The following is a 22,650-nucleotide window of genomic DNA, read 5'->3' as shown; positions in this document are numbered from 1 at the left end:
CCTTTTACTTTCTTTGCTGCCTACCGCTATCCTCTTCAGCCCTTCAACGATTCCTAAAACTCCTCACGACCTTCAAGCAACCGTCATAACCAGTGGGAGCAGGCTCTCCAGCGACTGGTTGTCCCGACACATGGGGTACATTCATATATGATAATTATTGCTTTAGTTTTCCTGGTTATAATGCTTGTGCTGCTGTCCTGTTTTCTAACAGGTACTTTTAACACTGCAGTATCTGTTGAGTTATGATACTCTGGCGTTTTGACGGGTATACTGACATGTTGCACTAAATTTCATTCACAACCGTTGGACAAGGTCGCTACCCCACAACCCCTTCAGCACATGTGTGCTTCTCCCTCTCCCCCCTCCCCACAAGAAAGCAGCATGAAAGAAATGTATGTTGGTATGGCACCCCAAATGTTATTTCATTCCTACAATTTTCTGGGTTAATGGCATTCCAAATATTTTCTTCCAGAAGCAATTAACGCGGAAATGAGAGCTAAACTTCCTCTATATTTTGTTACATTTTCAGAAGTGGGTTTTATTTTGTGTAAATGCTCAAATATACTGCTGAAATTATGGGTCATCAGGGAAATTATTGGGGAAACAGAATATACTGGCATTTGAATTGAGCATAGAACAGCTTGAGCATGATTGTTTTCTTTTTATACCCAAAGCAAGCTGGGGGGTGGGTGGGCTGTGTCTGTGCAAAAGGAGGGCACATTGGGGAAGCCAGCATCCCAGTTTCTCCATCCTGATAACTCCTTTCTCCTCACACAATTTCACAGATCAATCCACTTTCCCTCTTAACCTTCTTGGTCCTTCCCCTTTCTTTTCACCTACTCGGGTGCTGATTTGAGCCTAGAAAAGCACAAAGAGATGGAAGAAGAATTGGGGTATGTCTCCCTTCTAAGTACCCCTTTATGTTTTACACACTTTTTAGGGTGGTGGTGACAGAAATATAACTATATGACAGGGAGCAGTGAACAGGGGATGGCTCACAGGCTTGTTGAGTACTGGGGGGAAATTTCAATGGTACCATTGCTCCCTAAGGAACCACACTGGGAAACTCAGCTGTACGGTATCCCCATTCCGTGTAACATGTTATGCTATCGCTATAGCCATTGTGACCACAGAATTGTAGAGTTGGGAGAAACCACATGGATCATCAAGTCCAACATATTTCACCCAACTTGGGGCTTGAACCCACAACCCTGTGATTATGAGTCTCATGCTCTACCAAGTGAGCTATCTCAGTGTGTTTTGCTACTGAACTGAAGTACCCTGGGGTGTCTGTTCTTGTTGTTTGATTTATTTCAACTCCTTTACATCACGTCATTGGCGATGCAGAACTGTGGATTCATTCCCCCCCCTCCCTGCCTGAACCATTTCATTCAGATGGTTTCTCCTTTTGAAATATAACTAGATATATTTCAACACACTCATAACCTTTCAGGCCAATGGGTCATGTATATTGACACTGAATCTCAAATGGCAGGATAATGTGCTACGTTTATGCCAGTGGCATCCAATCATTTTTAAATTAAACTACTCCCATCTTATCACTTACAGATGTTCTTGCTTATGATAATTTAATATAGGATGACATGCTGTAATTATTCATTACTGAAATACACGATATACCACTAACATCTGACACACATAATTTCCCATGTGTTTTATTTATTTTTAGATACGAGGCAGCTATATCAATTAAGTTCAATGTTTGGTATGATTTTTTTCTTCTAATATAAGCCAGCCTGAATCAAGTTGTTTGGTTCAAGTCAAAATTCTGACAAAAAATTAGCATTATGGTAATTCTGCCTTCACCTTATGCTTCAAAGAAACATTAGAATCCCTAACATTATAAAGAATGTTGTTTTCTTAATAAGCAGTACCTAAAGAGATGGATCGGGAGGGGGGTGTTACTACTGTACTGAATTTTGCCTTAAATAAAATGTTGAGACAAATTTGCAGGTTGCTGTTCAGGCCAACTGTTTCCGGACAAACAAAGATTGTGAAAAGTCTACCAATTCGGGGAGGATGGGGCTACGTTCCATAATTTCTGTGAAGAAATATAACTCAATATAACTCAACTACAGTGAAACGTTCGAAAACCGAGGAGCAATGGGCGGTCGACAAAATCCACTGAGAAAAAAAAGAAAAAGACGCAGTGGAAGCCGTTCAACTTCCAAGGCGTGTTCAAAAATGAAAGCAATTACTTCCAGGTTTTCGGCATCCGGCTTCTGAAACGTCCGGTTTACGAGATGCTCGGAAACTGAGGTTCCACTGTAGATCAACACACACGTTTCACTATCATGCAGTCACCAAACAGAGATTCATGTCTACATTTCAGTATTCAAATTCTAGTCATGATATCTCTCATCTGGGAAAATTTGCTGCCAGAAATGGTGTGTGTATGTGTGTGTGGTAAATTAGCTTTAAATAACTGTGGGGGTGGGGGTGGGACAGACCAGGTTTCCCTTGCGTACAAGATGCGTGCAGACATTTGTTTGAACACATGAACTCCGTATCTATGGATAGCATACAGGGCACAAATAACACGTCCCTACATGAATCAGCCTGCGCACCGAATCCCTGATCATTCCCATGTTTTAGAAGGGAATGTCTGTGGGGGTTTCTTTTCATGTTAGCTTCAACATGAGTAGGACCCTTCACACGACCCAACCTGTGAGTGTACCCTTTGAGCATTCACATTTTAAAGGCAAACACTTGATCATGCCAACTGTGTTTTCAGACTACGCACAGAGCCTTCTTCCTAGCTATATTAAATCTCCTAAACATTTTGCTGGTGTTATTTAGTATTATGGGACAAAAACCTGCCCTGATACACTTTTCATTGCAGAAAGTACATAAAAATAGACCTGTAAAAAACAACAACAACAACAACCCTTCTCGGGCATTGTCACCTGCACAGTAGCGAAGAGTGTCCCCACATTTCAGCCAAGTTTATTTCTGTAAACGTAAAAGCACACCCTAAGAATTTATTTGCCATTGACACTGGAGCACTGGAGTGTTGGGGTAAAGGTGTTCAAACAAAAATTGATACAGGGATGCAAACTGAAGTGCCGTATATAAAGTTTTATTTCAATAAGCAAACAAGCAAAGATCAGCTGCTACATAAATCTATTCGTTTTTGCCCATGGGGTGTGCTTGTTGCTTCAGCCAATGTAAAGCACCACTGAGTTTTTCAAACAAAATCTGCTGGCTCAGATTTTTCTGCCATCAAATACATGGCTTGGTTTGGGTACATTTTACTACCCCAAAAATACATTTGAATACTTGGGAACGCTATGTGTTTTTTTTCTTTTCTTTCATATTTTGTGTGTGTGTCTTGGGCGGAGGGAATTACATAGCGAGTGGACTTCCCTTAAAACCTGCCAGTTGTTTTGCCTGAGGAAAAACTCCCAAATGTCCCACAAATCTCACTTTAGGAGTTCTCTCAGAAATATCACTCATCTTTCCTCCAAAATTCCACACAGAATTTGGCGGAGCCGAAAGTTCAAAATTAACCTCTAATTTCATTTGTGGTGACTGCTCTACTTATTTCATTATCAAATATCCTTTCCATTTATTTAAAAAAAGGAAAAATCATTAACCGTTTCACATTTTCCCATAGTAAAATAAACTACATTTTTTATCACAACCTCCTGTCTGCCTATCCCTTGCTTATCCACCCCTCACTCAATTACTTCATTACAGAATGGAAAATTTGTATTTCTGTTTGAACTGTGCCTGGGAAGAAGTATTTCCACATACCATTTGTTTATGTGGAATTTGCACTTTGGTTGAATTCCAGGTCTCAATATATTTTTTTCCTGGTCTGCATCACAGATGCCTGCTCACCACAAAGAAAATTGACACCTAGCATGCAACTCCAAAAAAGGCACTTCACAAGTCCTTACAGTATACAGGTAGATAGCATTGTCTTTCCCAGGGTAAAATTACCAATGCATGAGCTGTCATGAGGGGGGAGGGGAATACAAAGCACAAATACTTCAATTATCTGTATCATCCATTTTCAGACTCACTTCACTGGGAAGGACTCTTCAACACTGCATCCTTCAGTCATGCTAAAGATTTAAGCTACTGTAGTGCTTCACAAGGCTTTGACAACAGCATTTTAGTTAAGGATTAACTGATTCTGTTGGGGAATGATGCAGAATTATACACCTTGAATGCACAAAGGTAACAGGCAGGGTTGTTCAGATTAGCCTATCATTTCTCTTGTCTCTGAAGCAGAAGAGATATTGCAGAGAAGTTGGTGTACTTAGCATTCACCAGCCAAAAATCCAAAGGGTCAAAACTCAATATTAAGGGTCAGAATTTCCTGTTGCCATTCTGTACTTAGTAGTGGGTAGTTGCATGGCTGCCGCTGAAAGCAACAGTGCTAGCTCTCCTTCTTGTTTGTTCTCATTAATGCAAATTAAAATGTGTGACATCTGTTGTGTATTGATTCAAGGGTTATAATATCTGTATTACTATTGTCTGTATTCACATTAGGGGAAAGTAACTGCCTTCCTGTTCCAGAAGGAACCGCTACTATTGGTTCATTCAAGTTGTTGCATTTGGATCCTCAGTCTTATTGGTTTCCACCAAAAGGCAGCTTTGTGATTGCTCGAGATTGTTCCCTCCAAAATGTATCCTTTCTAGCCAGTCTTTCTGTCCCTATAAATGTAGCATCCCTCTCCTCAGTTCCCCAGTCTTGTTTGTTTGAAGAGTGTTACGTGAAAAAGCTGTCTCCTGCCTGCTATGTCAGAGCTGAAATCACTTGCTGAATCACGATCCCCACGTTACAACAACATCATTTCCTCTGCCTTGCTAATACTTTAATTTCATTGCTTGCTGATAGCAGAGGTGCATATACTCTTGAGTGTGAATGCTATCATGCTGTACATTTCCCTCTGCTAAGCACTTCCAGAGAAGAAAGCAAGAGGTTTTCTGCAGGAACCATGCATGTCTGCAGTAACATTTATTTCTGGTGGCGGGCCAGAAATCAGAATGCATAAATGAATGAAAAGAAAACCAGGATATTTTGTAGATCCATTTGGCACACTGGCCTCCACAGGAGCAAAAGCTTCTCTAGTTGAAAGACAGCTTAATGCGGAAACATGTGTTTACCTGCATGCTTTTAAGCTTACACTGAAATTGCAAAGCCCTCTTCGTGCAGAAGTAGCATATGTGAATTGGAACTTTGCATGTGTAGCCCGTGCTCTCTGAGCTTGTATTATAGCTTGCATAAATGCTACTTGCATCTCCTCCAGCAAAGAGTGAGACAATTACCCTTTTCCTGGAGTCTCAATGGTAGCTTTTCAGGGTGAGCTGATTGCTCTCAGAAGAATCTAGCAGTTCATCCTGGGCCAGGAGCAGATTCTCACCCAGAGGGGTTGGGAAGGGCTACAGATTTGGTTTGCTGACTTTCATGGGCTTGCTTTTGACCACTGACTAGTTTGTGCTGGGAGAGGCCTTTGTTTAAGAAATACAACATTGTTTGTTTTATTGTTTGTTTCATCATTCAACTTACTATAGGCTTTATAGTGAAGATTTAGCTTGTGCTGCAATCACAGTTTTAAATTGGAGCCCCCTTTTAAGAAAAAGAGTAACATCTCTTTGTTTTAGGAAAACTTGCTGTTGTTGTTGTTGTTTTTTACTATTTTAGAATTATTATAAGCCCTGCAACAGAAAACATATAGTAAAAGGAGTTGGGAAGCGCTGCAAAGTTTGGAGACCTTTTTTTAGGCCTGCAATGTTTGCAAGACCTTTGAACCACTTGCTGGATTTAGGGGAACAAGAAAGGTCTGATTTCTTCAGAGGACTAACTGAACATCGATTCTAAACAATTGGGAGCCATTTGTACCGCAAGACCTTTCGTTTTTATGCTGTATCTTTGCTGTCCTGTGCATCTTAAATGTGGTGGGGATTATTGTATTTTATTTATTAACTAGACAAAGCGTTTGTTGCTATAACACAAGGGTGATCAGATTGATTAAAAGTATTCAGAGTTATTGCCACCAAATACTTAAGAGTATATATATTGGCCTGCCTTAAAATGTTTTCTATCATCCCTTTTCTTTAATATTGCAATTCAGTTTTGGGCTGGGTGGGAGTTGCCCCGTAAATCCTGATCAAACGGCCCAATCCTGCAAACATGAGGATTACATATGCAAATACTGCTGGATTGGTATTTGTTGCATGTTTTAAATAAGTGGCTAATCTCTACTCAGAAGTTAAGATTCACTGAGTTCAATGGAGTTTACTGCCAGGCACATTTATATTCTTCTTATTTATTTATTTATTAAATTTGTATACCACCATATACTCGTAGTTCTGAAGGAGGGTGTTGTGTATTAAGCAATAACACAGTCGAGATGTTTAATATAGAGTATTCTGTTGTATTACAGACCTAATTTGAATGTACAAGTTACAGCGGGAACGGCAATCATTTGCTGATTCAGGGAGCAGGATTTGGATCCTCTGCCGGATTGGTTTCCACGGGACGGAATCCATGCCATTGGTTCCCGCCAAAATGTATCTTCTCCCTACTAGATGACTGTTATTATATAAACCCCAGTTTTCTCCATTCCTTGCTGGCTCTTCCCTGTTTCCGAAATAAAGAGATGTTGTACCTGATTCTTGCCTCCAGTTATTAACGACACTACAGAGGGTACGACATAAAATTACTATATAAAAACACAAAAGACATAATAAACACACACATGTTAAAGGGGCATTGGATGCCAATCAGCCAAAAGCCTGGTCAAAGACAAACATTTTTGCCTGGTGCCTAAAGGATGTATATAGGATTCCGGTCCAAATTAACACATATAGGTGGATTTAGGTTTCACAACATTTTCAGCAGTTACTCATTGCGAAGTTTCTTTCTGTAGGGATCATTTTGTAGCTTAGTGTTTAGGCTATTTCATGCATGCTTTCCTAATGCACAACAGCTTATTTCTTATCACTCGATTACTCACATTTAGATGTGTTGGGAATCATTACATTTGATGCGTGGTATGAAAGTTCTGTCTGTGGTTTTGATCTGTGGTGAATCTATCACCTGTGGCCTGAATCAAGATAATTTCTTTTTGTGTTAATGCCACTTCAGGTGTTCATTAAATGCCAAGCTGTTTCTGCTATCACCAACTCTGCTTTGTGAATGGTCACTTGAGTCTATTTTATGTACATAACAGATTTAATATTTGTCACTCTGCATTTGGTTTTCTTGTCTTCACTTTCATTGCACCGTTTTGAAAAAAAAACCCCCACCTCTGCATGTGTGTATGTATGTATGTATGTATGTGTATGTGTATACCATCATAAAACAATGCATGGCTGCATCTCAGGAATTTGGTTGTAGGTGGCACAATCACTCATTTAAGTTAAATACTTACACTGCAGTCAGGAGGAGATGAATGCACATGGTGAGCAAGCTACAGGAGACAAGTTCTTCCTGAGCTGTTGGGAGAATTTCAGTCCTCTTCTGGAAAAAAAAATATTTCACAAAATGTTCTTAATTTGCCATTTGTGACATGCTTCCTGTCTCCTCACAGCCTCCCCCCAGAAGCAGGAGAGAGAGCACATGATCCCAAGGTTTGCTGCTGCACATACATGTGAATACAAACTATAGTTTAGGGTTATGTATAATATGGACGGTTTGGTTACATCCTTCATTATTTCTTGGTAGAATGCATTATAATAATACTCTGGGTGGCTTCCAACAGATATTAGGATATGGTTTGTACACTAGCATATCCTGCTCCAGAAAAGAATAATGGACAGGCTTCTTTAGAGTAAATGAACATCAGACAGGGAAAGACCCTCAGCATTGCAGACCCTCCAAGTGTCCCTGTTTTCCAGGGACGTCCCTGATTTAGAGAAACTGTCCCAGTTTCTGATTTGATCCTGGAATGTCCCACTTTTCCTCAGGATGTACCTATTTTCATTGGATAAATGTTGGAGGGTATGGAGTTATCCGACAACCCGAGCCGTCTGAAGGCAATCCTGTATTGGGATTTTTAAAAATGTTTAATGTTTTATTACATTTTTATATATGTTGGAAGCTGCCCAGAGTGGCTGGGTCAACCCAGTAAGATGTGTGGAGTATAAGCAGTAAAATTATCATTATGGAATGGGATTCCCTATTTTCATTGGAGAAATGTTGGAGGGGGTGGCATTGTGGTAGGGTGGAAGTCTGTGAAATCATGTATGTGAGAAATGGGGTGATAGAAAAGAACCCTTGTGGTATAGTGATTATAGAATTCAGCTAGGAATGGGGTTCAGATCCCCAATCTTCCATGAAGCTTGCTGGTTGACTAATCTACTTCACAGAATTATTGAAAGGATGCAGTGGTTGGGGGTAGAACAGAGGGTTGGATGAAAATGTAATAACTTGCTTAAAAATGAGTAAACAGGTGACTATTTTGTAGAATGTTGAAGAGTGTACAGAAATTAATATTCAGAATCAAAGTCTACAAACGATGGGTTATAAAGTTAATTCATATCATTCTGGGCAGCAAAATACATATTTGAATCATGAATTTGAAATGGTTTTTCATATAATTAATGATTGTGGTATTTTGGCACATGCTGCAATTTTATTTAGTTATGAGCTAAGCTCTTCAGCTAGAATTTAGTTTTGATTTGTTTTTCTGAGGCTGGTTCTTATCAAATGAATAATCCTGATGGTGCTACGTTAAGAAATTGTGCTTAATGTCTTATGACTGCTTATTGTGCCACAAGCTACTTGGTGAAGTAATGTATGAAGTGATCTTTGCAAAGCCTCTTCCATAGTTTTGTGAAGCTGTGAAAGATGAGAATGCCTCATGTCATAAAAATAATTGAAAAGGGTCATGGTCACATCTCAAGATATGGAACAGTATAATATACTTTTATACAACATTAGTCATACTGAATTATTGTTGGAGTAATATTTGAAGCCTTCAAGAATCCATTGCCTGTGAAGTAAAGCCAAAAGTTAGAGGTCATGGATTAAAAGTGAACCAGCCTTTGGTTTAAGAGTTCTTTGTCCTTAAGACTGAAGGTATCCAGGTGTGCCATAAAGCGTTTGTTAGACTGAGCTCCACCGTACCTGCTGGTTGCACAAATTATCCAAAACTAGCCTACTGGAGGACAATGCTTTTGAATTAGAGATGAATCTTTTATTCATGTACAGAATGGTTCTATGCAGTAGGCTTTATTCTTCCTTCTCTGATGTATGCCTGCAGTGTTTGATAGAATAGATTGAGGTCAGTAAAGAATCTAGAAACTCTGAGCAACCATGACAACCATGTCAGAAGCCAGAAGGAAGAAGAATAGCATCAGGAATATTTTATTCAGTAAAGATCTTGAATGATAAACAAACACAACTACTTTGCTCATGGGAAAGTAGCCTCCACCTAAATATGTATACAGTACTCAGAAGCTTGTTATTTACTGCAAAGAAAGAAGACAGTAGTATTGCATGCATAGAACAGCTCTTATACTGAGTCTGACCATTGGACTATTTAGTCCAGTATTGTATCGTCTTCGGTTAGAAGCTGTTCGTGTCTTAGGCAGGAGTTTCTTCCAGTACGCATCCAAATAGAGATAGCAAGACTAAATGTGTGTAGAACACATACTCTTAATAGTGAGTGATCTGCCCTACCCAGGAGAAAAAAAGGAAGATTTATATTTTGGAACATAGAAATATAACTTGAATATAGGGCAGAACCTTTAAATCTGAGAACTCTCTCAGAACACTACAACTTGTGGACCATCCAATGAAGCTGAACGTGAGAGCACAGAAAAAAGAAAATATTTCGTCAGCTTACAAACTACGGTTACCAACTTGACTTTAAAAGAGGATTAGACGAAGTAATGGATGATAAATGCCTAATCCTGGTGGCTATTTTCTGCCTCAACTTTGGGAAGCAGTATACTTCTGCATACCAGTTGCAGGAAACTGCAGGAGCAGAGTGTGCTGTTGACCTCAGGTACTGCTTCTGTGCTGCCCGTAGGCAATTGGTTGGACATTGTGAAAATAATGGCCAACCAGTTGCCTTCTTAAGTTCTTGCAGGACCAGATGGACCACTGGCCTGATTCAGTAGATTCTTCTTATGTTCTTAGGATGTCTCTTTGCCCTTCCTCTCAAATCTTACCAAAGAACTGTAAAACAGGTCACTTTTTAATGTAGTGTTTTGTGATTGTTTTCAATTATTGTAGGTGTTGCTCTCTTACTATCTTATTATTATTCAGTGAAGTGATGGTTTTTTATTATGTTATTGTTGAGATGTGTGGGCATGTGTGGTGGAAAATTTCAAAGAAAGAAAGTGTAGACTTGGTCTAGGGGATAAAGTCTCACCTTCATAGTTACCCAAGTTTGGATAACCCAACCATGGTTACCCACAAATGGCCCCAACAGCATACTTTCGAGTCCCCTTGTGTTATTTATCTTTCTGAATTTTCATATTACGATGCCGGGTGTACATGCCACACCCATTCTTGCATAAAGCTATATGCAATCCAAAGGAATATATTATGAAACTGAATGTCGGCTCTGACACAAATCACATTGCCAATGGCAAAGTGGTCATTACATTCTGAAATCATAGCAGGTAAAGTCCAAGGGCAATTTCCAAAGACCAATCTAGCAGTATTTCATAAATGGGGTGGTGGGATGAAATCATTAATGATTATGTCTTTATACTAATCAAACTCCTCTTGAGCTAACATGCTATTCAGATTTCCCTCTTTAGCCTGGCAAGATACATCTGTTTTTGTTATTCTCATTTGGCACAACACATTTTACAAACCAAGCAATTAGAAGTGAGTATTTTAGCCTGACATCCTGATGGTGTAATCAAGAGTGAAATGAGATATGATTTTATTATTGCAATCAATAGGTCATTCTACAATTACGTCCTGAAAAAAATGGAAACCAAAATAGTACTCAAAACATAATTAGGATGCTTTAAGTGTCAGATTCTGTACTGATTATTTAAGGAAACTTTAAAGTGATTTATGTATTATGGCATGTCTGACCTTGAGAATAGATTGCTTCAATGCAAAGTGAATTAAATTTGTAGTGCAGGGCTTTTAATATGGCCAGGAGAATCTACTGTATTATGTAGTAGCAGGTGTGCCAAGAAGTTATTGTTTTCATCTCTCCTTAGGAAGCCATATATGACCTTTGATTTTAAAAATGGAGCATCCTGGTTTTATTTTTACATTTGTCAGCTTTGTTAGACACTTCCAAAATATCTAAAATTCTGGAAAGTGAAGATTAGAATGAAGCATCTTTTATGCACCAAATATGGTAAAGGTAGATGGAGGTGCTTGCTATGATTTGTCTTGTGATTATTCGATTCTCTGGAGAATTGTCAGGGGGGGGGGAAATCTTTTCAATGTTTTTTACAAGAAAGTTTTAAAAAGTTTCCTCCCTCACAAGCAAACCTCACACATAACACCCCCCCAAAAAACCAACAACAACAGACCTTCATTTACTTTTGAAGGGGCGGAAGTCACTGTCAGGGAGAGTTGGGTGGTAGTGATAGGATGTGATTTCTGAATATGGGGTCCTGGTCAGATTTCTGAACTTGGAAGGGATCAGTTTCCACAAGCTCCTCCTGATTTTATTTATTACAACCAGAATGACCATTGTGTAGCTGGAAAATGTTCAAGCAAAATTTAACTGGAAAGAGGAAGGAAATGAGCAATTAGTTCTTGTTAGGAAAATAGTACAGGAGCATACTAAAATTCATAATCATCTCTTCTTTAAAACAGTTTTGCTTTGAAAAAATCTGAAAGAAAGGAAAGAATAGGACTTCTGAATACTTTCTTGAGGGACATGGGGAATCTGCATTGAGAAGGCCATTATCTTGGTAACCACCAACCTAGAGTTTGATGGAAGTGGAAGTAACAATTCATAGCAATGCCTCAGATCATTGCCTAAGCCAGTAGTTCCCAACCTTTTCAGTATGAAGATCCACATCTTAACTTCACATTTTAACTGCAAGTATTTTATAACCATTACCATGTAGGCTTGTGTTCAATTCATTGAGATGACCAAACATATGCAAACATTGCTAGCCAACTTGTGCTCACCAAATGATTTGCAAGTCCAGGCTTTTTGTTCCATAGAGTACACGAGTACGTCTTGTCTTATTTCAAAGCATTTCTGCAGCAAATGTCTCCTTGACACCCAACAAACATCTGTGTGAAGTAATAAATGTGCCTGTTCAGAACGCATTTCTGAACATAAGATTCCAAAGACATATATATTGAAGGAACTGGCTTTGATAAAGTTTCCAGTTTTCACTGCATTGGTAAATATTTTATGATGTAATTCACCTAACTCTAGCTGAAGACTAGAGAAGTGAAGCTACAGGGAACTGGGCAGAGAGCCTTCTCAGTAGTGGCACCCTCCCTGAGAGCCAGTGTGGTGTAGTGGTTAAGAGCGGTAGGCTCGTAATCTGGGGAACCAGGTTCGTGTCTCCACTCCTCCACATGCAGCTGCTGGGTGACCTTGGGCTAGTCACACTTCTTTGAAGTCTCTCAGCCCCACTCACCTCACAGAGTGTTTGTTATGGGGGAGGAAGGGAAAGGAGAATGTTAGCCGCTTTGAGACTCCTTCGGGTAGTGAAAAGCAGGATATCAAATCCAAACTCCTCCTCCTCCTCCTCCTCTTCTTCTTCTTATTCTTCCCTGTGGAACCCTTCATATGTCAAGGAGATAAAGCGTTATACAACTTTTAGAAGACATCTGAAGGCAGCCCTGTATTGAAATGTTTTTAATGTTTGATGTTTTATATTTTTAGATATACTGCAAGCTGCCTAGAGTGGCTGGGGAAACCCAGCCAGATGGCTGGGGTATAAATAATAAAATTATTATTGGGGAAACCCAGCCAGGTAGGTGGGATATAAATAATAAATTGTTGTTGTTGTTGTTGTTGCCAGATGGGTGGGGTATAAATAATAAAATTGTTGCTGTTGTGTTTGTTTCCCAAATAGGCTCAAAAGTGAAGGCATCAAAGAGAAACTACATGTATTGACTGGAATGACTACTCCCCACATCAAATGGGGGGCGACGTATGCGTGGTTGTGTACAGCCCCCCCTGAATTCCTGGGTGACACCTGGATGTTCGGCTGGCTGTGCCCTCCCCCAGAAGGGATACCTGGGGTCTCTGCCTACCCCAGTAAACCATCCAATCCCGCCTAGGGGAGGCGTTGCTAAGGGATTGGCCAGGTAAGGGGAGGGACTACCCAGCCCACACAATAGAGGGTTTAGGGGGGACTCTGCATGTCCACGCAATGTATTCATTGTAAATTTTGCTTGCATTTAACATTATGAGTAGAGCTGCTTAGGAAGGGATAGCTGAAGACGGGAGCATGTTAAATATGATGCTGTTTGGTAGGGTAGTTTAGATTTATTACTGCCATCTACCATGCTTATTTGCAGCATCTGCTGACATACGTACAATTAATTTTGTCCTCAAAGTGAAGTAGCTAGAGGCAGCCAATCTGCAAACTCATCTAAGTGCTGAAGTGCACTTTATAAATACAAAAGCGTTACTCATACCAAGTACAGATACGTCCAACATAATTATGTAAGCAATAAAGATGAATATGAGAAGATAACTTTTACTGAAATTGAAATATAGCCCATCTCTGGTTTGCCTTAAGCAAACATGGAATCATTATATAGAACCCAATAAGGTTTCTCTGAGCAAAGTCTCAGATTTGGATCTGCAAAACCTGGATTCATATATCACGGGCGGGGGGGGGGGGGGCGATTTCAAAAACTTCCTGCTTTCTTTCCCTGAAAGGAGCAGCTCACCCAGGGACACTCTTTTAAATGACCCTCCCCTTACCTGGCCAATCCCCTGACAATGCCTCCCCAGGCAGGACTGGGCGATTGGCTGAGGTAGGCGGAGACCTCCAGGAATCCAGCCGGGGGGGGGGGGGAATGAAGCCAGCCCGAACTACCAGGAGCCGCACTGGGATCCAGGGGGCTGTGCATAACCATGCAAAAGGTGCCCCATTTTGATGTGGGGAGCGGTCATTCCCCCAAAATCCTATTGTATTACTGTGGTTGTTGCAGTTTAGCCTTCTAATATCAGGAAATCTTTCTTTAGTGCTTAACTCTCCAATTCCACTTGGAATCTGAGATTGCATAGCACCTTAGTTATAGGCAAGGGGAAATATTTGGACGGATCTTTTTTCCTGAGGTGGGGACTATTCTCAAAATAATTTTGCTCTCCTTCCAAATCCCCAATGATGCCTCACCTGAACTAGTTCCTTTTCTAAGGAGAAAAAATGTTTAGGTAACCACAGCAGCTAAGTAGAAATTCCTAGTTGTATAAGTATTTGAGTATGGTTTATGAATGCAAATTTTAGCAGTTGACTCACACTTAGCTACAGTGTTACAGAATATTTAGGGAAACCAAAATGCCTGTTTACAAAGCTATTATACTACCAACCTTGCTTGTGAAATGTGGACCACTTATAAACACCATCTGCAGCTCCTTTGAAAGATTCCATCAACGGTGTCTCCGAAAAATTTACACATCACTTGTGAAGACAGCAAATTAATTCCAGTGTACTGGAAGAAGCAAAAATCACCAGTGTCAAAGCAATGATTTTTCTACATCAGCTTCGTTGGATTGGTCATGTTGTGCAGATGCCTGATGATCGCCTTTTGAAGCAACTACTCTATTCCCAATTTAAAAATGGTAAGCATAATGCTGGTGGTCAACAAAAGAGGTTCAAAGACTCTTTAAAGTCTAATCTAAAAAATGTAGTATAAACACCGGCAACTGGGAAACACTGGCCTGCGAGTGCTCCAATTGGAGAACAGCCTTTACCAACGGTGTCATGGGCTCTGAAGACACTCAAACTCAGGACGAAAGGGAGAAACATGTTAAGAGGAAGGCATGTTTGGCAAACCTTCACCATGATCAACTCCCACCTGAAAAACTATGCCCCCACTGTGGAAGGATGTGTGGATCCAGAATTGGCCTCCACAGTCACTTACGGACTCACTTTTAAAACCGTGTTTATGGAAGGCAATCTTACTCAGTTATGAGAAACAAAATAGAAAATTCTTTCCAGTAGCACCTTAGAGACCAACTGAGTTTGTTCTTGGTATGAGCTTTCGTGTGCATGCACACTTCTTCAGATACACTGAAACAGAAGTCCAATTACTATCGACTATGGCAGACCAACACGGCTACCCACCTGTACTCAGTTATGAGAGATTGCCAAAGAAGAGAAGACAAGTATTATGGTCCTTTTGTGACTCTTTGCCCCTGTGGAAAATACCACGTACCGTAGGAAACTGAACTGAACCTTTGTATTTGGTTGACGGTACCTCTTTGTAATAAACTTGCAACTTTCCTGTACATGAAGAACTTTTATTGCTTGGTCTGTCTTGTCCCAAGCTCTGATAACAATGGTAGACAAATGGGGATAATGTTACAGAACTTTCAGAATGCAATGTTCTCCACAGGAGGTTTGGACAGAAATGTAATTGCAGTTTAAGGCTGCATTTTTGCCAGCTTTTGGTACAAAATGTGTGCTCCAAGGAACTTAAGTCATGCATACACATCACTATCCCAATTGGGGGAAAGATCAATCACAGCTCTGAAAGAATCAATCATGAGAGACCCCAGGAGTGAACATTTACTTTCCAGCTCCATCAGTAGAAAAGTAGTGTAGCTACAGAGAGAGACCTGGAGAGAAGATAATTACTGGGTCGCAAAATAACTCCCCCCCCCATACATAAAACAGAGAAGTATAGTAGCTACGGAAAGAGACCCCCAAGAAAGGTGCAATTAAATATGAGAACATCAAAAGCATTTAAATGAACAGCCTAGCCGAAGCAAAGAGGGAAGAGAATGGAGACCTGCCATTACTAGAATCCTATTTCTTCAACACTTTGTTGGAAGATATTATTAGCATCCAAAGGGATTCTCTTCCTCTTTCTCCCTGAATAATTAAAACAATTCATGTTCTATATCTAGCAAACCGTTCATCTGTGACGTTACCCAGGTGAAAGAACAGAGAAGGATAAACATGACAATAGAAACTTAGTGCCCCTTGGTCAAATGTTGGTTTGTTCGTCTGAAGTTTTTACATGCTGAGATCAAATCTGGAAGTCGTCCGTTATTATGTTATTCTGGTATTTTTAAAAAAGTTGTCAAATAGATATCTTTCTCTTTAATTTATGTTCTTGTGAAATTCTTGACAAAGGGCAGCATGAGCTTGCAACTAGGCTAAAGAACTACATGGGAATAGCTAGTTCCTCTCTTAAACCTTCACCAAACACACAGCAATTCCATCCTCAACATATTATTCCTTTGAGTGGAGGGGTGGAATTATGGTTTCTGAGTTGATGGCGTGTATGGTAGTAAATTTCATTTTGCAGGAAGCCCTATTTCACTTCTCTGAAGGTATTGGGCAGAAGTCCAGAGGGTGGAGCTAGCTCTCTGTTTAAGGAGCTGTCATCCACTTCCTCCCTCTCTTCATGGCAACAGTACTGAGTGGAATAGGAGCAACTGAGCCTTTCAGCTGAGGCAATTTTGGTGACATTGGATAGTGCTGGTGCAAAGAGGAGCTGGAGCCGGGAGAGTGGAGATTCTCACTCCTTCCTTTTTGCATGGTAGTAGTTCACTACGACTGTGGTGTCATAGAAACTCTCCCCCTCCCCCCAAAAACCCAGAGTCCTTTCTGTTGGGGATAACTCAGACTGAAATTCCCAGGTGTCAGAAAAGTTTATTCATGTATGCAACAACTGAGGCCCATGTTTTGTTAGCCCCAAAATGGAAAATGAGCGAGGTCCCAATTAAAAAAGATTCACAGCTTAAGTTGACAGAATACTGTATTCACAACTTGCAGACTTAACATATAGAATAAGAGAAGAAGAAGAACAACATACGTTTAAAAGAAGATTGGAAAACATTTATTGAATATATGTAAAATAACTGTACAGCTGAAAATGCTAGCAGCATTAAGATAAATTCAACAGTGTAAATAAGTTTTGATGGATGCAATAATGGCATACTGAATGGTATAGTTTTTTGTAAAATATGCAGGGGTTTGTGATATGTAAAATGAACCAAGAGAAGAAGAGAAGTAATTGATATTTTAAGTTTGTAAACCGTTTATCTGAAATTGTAAAACAGAAAATCTAATAAAAAGTACATTAAAAAAAATAGAAACTGGGAGTGCCAGGAAAATCAGGAATACTATTCACTTGTACAAATAGTAATAATTATAAATGAAATTGGTTTGCAGTACATATGAATGAACAGAGATATTTGATTAAGTAATATTTTGTCTTTGCAGTGTGTTTTTCAGTGCCAGTTTTCTACCTATGTAAGGTGAAGCTATGATGAAGTGAAACAACCTCCTAAAACGAAACCTTGCAAACAAACACAACATAAATTGTTAAGAAATGTAATCATAGTTGAAAATGATGTCTCTCTTCCATTAAGTTCTAGTTTTCAGTGTGCAGTTGCTAAAACTTTACTTACTTTGATGGATTTAGCCTTCACTTGTTTTTAATTTCTGCAGGCAGGTTTAAGGATTGCATGAATTTTCATCTTGTTGCAACAAAACTTCTGTAAAATAAATAAAAGGCTGTTGGTGCAAAGTATTTCCAGAGGTGTTGAGACTGATGTTTCTAAATAAAATCAGCAGCTTTCACTTGGAACACGAATATAAACAAGGTCTTTGGGTGCAGGTTAACAGCAATCTGTTTTTACAACAGGAATAAATGCCAAAATCATGTCACTCAGGCCTGCCGTGCTTCCACAAAGGTGAAGTGGATGGAGCAAATGCCTCTATTTTCAACAATTCACAGACTAATGCAGTCCCTTGGAAAGCAAGTTTGCATATTAATGTTGGAATGGAAGTTAGAATTGGAACCTTTGCCATCTCACTTTAGGAGCTAGGGAACTTTGGGCTAGGGATTCAAATGATGGAGAGTGATTTGTAAGAAAGAAGTTTAAAAGCCTGAAAAAAAATGTGTAGAATGTGGTGAATAAATTATTTGGAAGTGACATGAAAGCTGTCCGCTAGTCAGCTAGTTGAATTATTCACTGTAAACAGGATTCATTCACTGAAAATTTAGCCTACTTTTCTGTTGGTGAATTGTTTGCAAACCAACCGTGAGACTTGTAAATCTATTCAAGATGCATGAGAATTTGTCAATGAGCTGTTTGCAGATGCTCACCAATCAAAATTCAGCGAAAACCCATTAACAGAAATGTGGTGATCTAGTTTCAGCATACACAGAGGGAGAGGCACTGAGAGACAATGTGGGGCAACAAAACCGTTTTCTAGTAGTCAAATTGTAGGAGCAATGCCCAGACTTATGGAATATATATATATTCCAAAACTAGGTGCCTGAGATTAGTAATTAGAAGTATCCAAGCCCAAGTCCACTTGCTGATTTTGACCTTCAAACCCTTTATGGCTTGGGACCTGAAAGATTTTCTTCTTTCTCTTGAGTTTACTTACTGTGACTCGTAAGGTCATTTATCAGGAAATTAGCGTTGATTATCCCTTTCTTTCCTTCCTTCCTTCCTTCCTTCCTTCCTTCCTTCCTTCTTTCCTTTTCCTTTGTTGTCTTTTGTTCTGAGGAATAGAAATTTATATTCCTTTTCCTTATACTTGATATTAAAGGTCTGTGAACTCCTGACTTCAGGCAGAACTAAAGCCACTAATTTCTGGTATGTGTATGAGAAAATCGTTACAGGATGCTGAAGGTTTCCACCAAGCACACGGAGTCCATTATGAATTATAATCAAAGTTGGTTTTAGGTTGGAGACAGAGTTTGTTAAAAGAGATTATAGCTTCCTGGAACATTAGTGAACACCTGGCTAGAGAGGATGAAATTACTGGGTGAGGCACTGATAGAATACCTAGAAAACTACTGCACCTAGAAAGTGTACTTCGGCACCAAATGGTACCACTTCACTCTTAAGATATTTAACATTTGGTGCATAAATCCCAGTTACCTAAAATTCAGGTGTCTTTTTAAAATTTGTATGATTAAGCCAAAATGGTTTGAGTCCTTTTTTTTATAGAGCTAAATATTTTGAAGGGGGGCACCAAATTCAGGCTTTGTTTGAAATCGCACATCTCTGAATTTTTGAGCAGTTTTCCTGCAATGGAACGTGTATAAAATGTACCTACTAGGGCAAAGTGTGCAAAAAAAAAAATGCATATGAAAACAACACACAGTAATGCATTTTATTACGAGAAACTGCCTTGCAAAAATGTGCATAGTAAACGAAACTGCATGTAACAATGTGTATATTCAGAGAAATCCACACTAAAATGCCGGTGAATTTCCACAAACACTTAAAAACAGAAATATTGACCATGTGGGAAGTGTGGAGAACTGAAGATAGGAAAAATGATAAACTGAAAGGGACCAAAATTAAGTGATTCGCTCATCCCTAATTACAAGGATCAAATCAGAATTCAACCTGGAGGGTAGTTTGCTTTTTTGTTTTTTTGAAGAAAAAAACCCAACGTATTCTAGCCTCTGAAAGAGGTACAGTGGTACCTCGGGTTAAGTACGCTTCAGGTTAAGTATGCTTCAGGTTAAGAACTCCGCTTAAGAACAGAAATCGTACTCTGGCAGCGCAGCAGCAGCTGGAGGTCCCATTGGCTAAAGTGGTGCTTCAGGTTAAGTACGCTTCAGGTTAAGAACGGACCTCCGGAACGAATTAACTACTTATCCCGAAGTAGCACTGTACTTGGAACACCATTTCAGTTATCTGTGATATACATTATACAATCTTAACAGTTGAATAATCTGAAGGATTTTAACTCTGACTTTCTGTCATCTTCACACAGTTTTCACTACTACTGAATTTTAGGTTCCAAAATCCTCAGGGTGGGAAGCTATCCATTAGTTTAGTGAATAAAAAGTCCAATTTACACCGATAAAATAACAAGAACATGAATGTGAAATCATCAAGTTGAAGTACCGTAAAGGGGGGGGGGTCCAACCTAGTTCAATCTATTGTGCTACAAGAGCAATTTTTGAAAAATCACCATAAAACATTAAGACTATTCTGGTGTAACTAACAGGGACCTCACATTGGTGTCTGTAGAGTAATTAGGGCCACATGATTCAAATATGTGAGCTAGCCCTCCTGCAATGTTAAGGATAACAAAACTCTGCCAAATGATCAGAGCAACTTTTACATTCTTTTTGTTTCCTATTTGGCAGGTGTGCAACGTGGCAACACTGACAGGTCAATTTACGGGCAGTCACCTTGGAAAGCTCTTGAATTATCCCCCTATTATTGCCGCCATTATGCATGCACGTTTCCCAGCCACCACAAACCTGATACGAAACGTGGTTCTGATCGTGAATCACACAAAGAACCGCTTAAGATATACAGAAAAAGCCCACGAGTATAGGACAAATGCTGACAGGAAGATTAGCTTGTATGATGAATGTTAGAGCAAGACAAATTTCTGTTGGAGAAGAAACTCTATTATGCAGGAAAACTGTAGCACTTAAAAGTTTAAAACTGCTGCAAGTGTAGTGGCTGAACTTTTGAGCCCTGGTTTAAATCTCACACCCACTATTAACTTATTAAGTGTCCTTGCGTAAGCCACCATATCTCAACCACAGCCCTACATTTGAAATAAATGGTTAATAATAGTGGCCTCTTATTACTGAGTTAGTTTTCCCTATGCTTCTGTACGAACATGAGACAACCTGGACAACAAGGAAAGATGCAAAGGAAACTTATAAAAGGCTTGATGAAACCAAAGGCCTATTTACTCAAGCATCAATATTCCCACAATTTTACCACAACCAGATGCCTCTTAGGAGCCCACAAAACAGGAATCATGAAGGCAAGAAACTTCTCTTGCTGCTTTCCCCCAAGTGACTGACATCTAATCCCAAAATAACGTAGGAGTGCTATGGAGCCTACATTAGGAAGGTTTGTGCCAGCCTTCCAGACGTTGGGTTAAAGTTGACATGGGAGGAGGTGCAATTTTGGGCTCGCCCCCCTATGATCTCAAGGTTTTTACATTAACAGAGTAGCGTGGACGTCACCGTAGCAGCTTCCAGGACACTGGGATGTTAATAAGAACTAAGCTTTAATAATTTATATGAAATACTTTGAACATTCAATAAGCACTTACTGTGTTTATTTGGTATTATTGAAAGGCAATTAAAGCTCTACTTAAGTGAACAGGTAGTAGTAAAAATGGGAGGCACAAGAGAAAATGTGATATGGATTGAAGCAAGACCTAAAGTAGACTTACAAAGTCAATATGTTGATTACAGCCTTCATTACCTCTTCAGAGATTTAAGGATTTCCTAGACTTAGTATACTCCTGCAGTTTTAACAGTTTGAAGGCAATAGACTCCATCTTTCTTTTAGCCTGAGAGCAAGAAGTGATAATGTTCTCTAGAACATGAGTGGAAGATTTCATGTCTGCAGTATCAACTTCTTTTTAAACTACAACCTGGGGTGGGAGTCACCAACTGGATTCACGTGCAAAATTGTAACTCAAGAACAGAAGGAGGAGACCGACATAAAATGATGTTAAGTGTTAAGTTCTAGCTTCATGTAGTGTTTGTACAACACTCTGTTCAGATGTAATTTATACATTAAGCTTGAAATATATATATTCCAATTCTATCAAACTCTGTTGCCACAAAGTAGCTGTTAATACCGTATTTTTCCATGTATTGGATGAGGTTTTTTGAGACAAAAATCACATCAAAAAACGGGGGTCGTCCAATACACGGATAGTGGTATGGCGGGAGCGCGGGTTCCCCAGATGCTACAGCAAGTGGGGAGCAATCTGGGGGGGGGGGTTCCTGCCCACAGCTCCTTGGGGGTGGAGAAGCTGTGCGCTGCCAGACAGCTCTTGGCGGGAGCACAAATTCACCCGATGCCACTGCCCGCAGGAAGCACTCCCTGGATCGTTTCCCGTGCATGGTGGCATCAGGGGAGGTTGTGCTCCTGTAAACTGGATGGCTGGAGGCAGCACAAATTCACCTGATGCCGCTGTGTGCAGGAAACGATCTAGGGAGTGTTTCCTGCCCGCAGCCTCGTGGGGGGAGAGGCTCAACAACTTTGGGCCATCTCCCCTCATTTTCTCATTTTCTTAAAATTTAGTCCCCCTAAATGGGGGGTGGGGTCCTTATACAAGGGAACGTCTTATAGATGGAAAAGTACGGTAAATTAAATTCACATAAGTAAATCTTTTAGTACCATATCCTGGTCATTAATTACTAACTTTTAACCTGTCAAAATTCTATGGCGTGTTGCCTGAGTTTTTCCTACACTAATACACAAGACTAAAACATCTCTTAGTTCATTTAGTGTATGGGAGCTCAAGCCCCAATGGTTATTGCCACCACAGTCCTTTCTGGTTATTGCAAAAAGTGTGGTGTGGTGGTTAAGAGCAGTAGACTCATAATCTGGTGAACCGGGTTCGCATCTCTGCTCCTCCACATGCAGCTGCTGGGTGACCTTGGGCTAGTCACACTTCTTTGAAGTCTCTCAGCCCCACTCACCTCACAGAGTGTTTGTTGTGGGGGAGGAAGGAAAAGGAGAATGTTAGCTGCTTTGAGACTCCTTCGGGTAGTGATAAAGAGGGATATCA

The sequence above is a fragment of the Lacerta agilis genome, chromosome 4 (assembly GCF_009819535.1).
Source record: "Lacerta agilis isolate rLacAgi1 chromosome 4, rLacAgi1.pri, whole genome shotgun sequence".
NCBI classification, from domain to species: Eukaryota; Metazoa; Chordata; class Lepidosauria; order Squamata; family Lacertidae; genus Lacerta; species Lacerta agilis.
The sequence above is the reverse complement of the archived record's forward strand: the minus strand, read 5'-3'. Positions refer to the sequence as shown.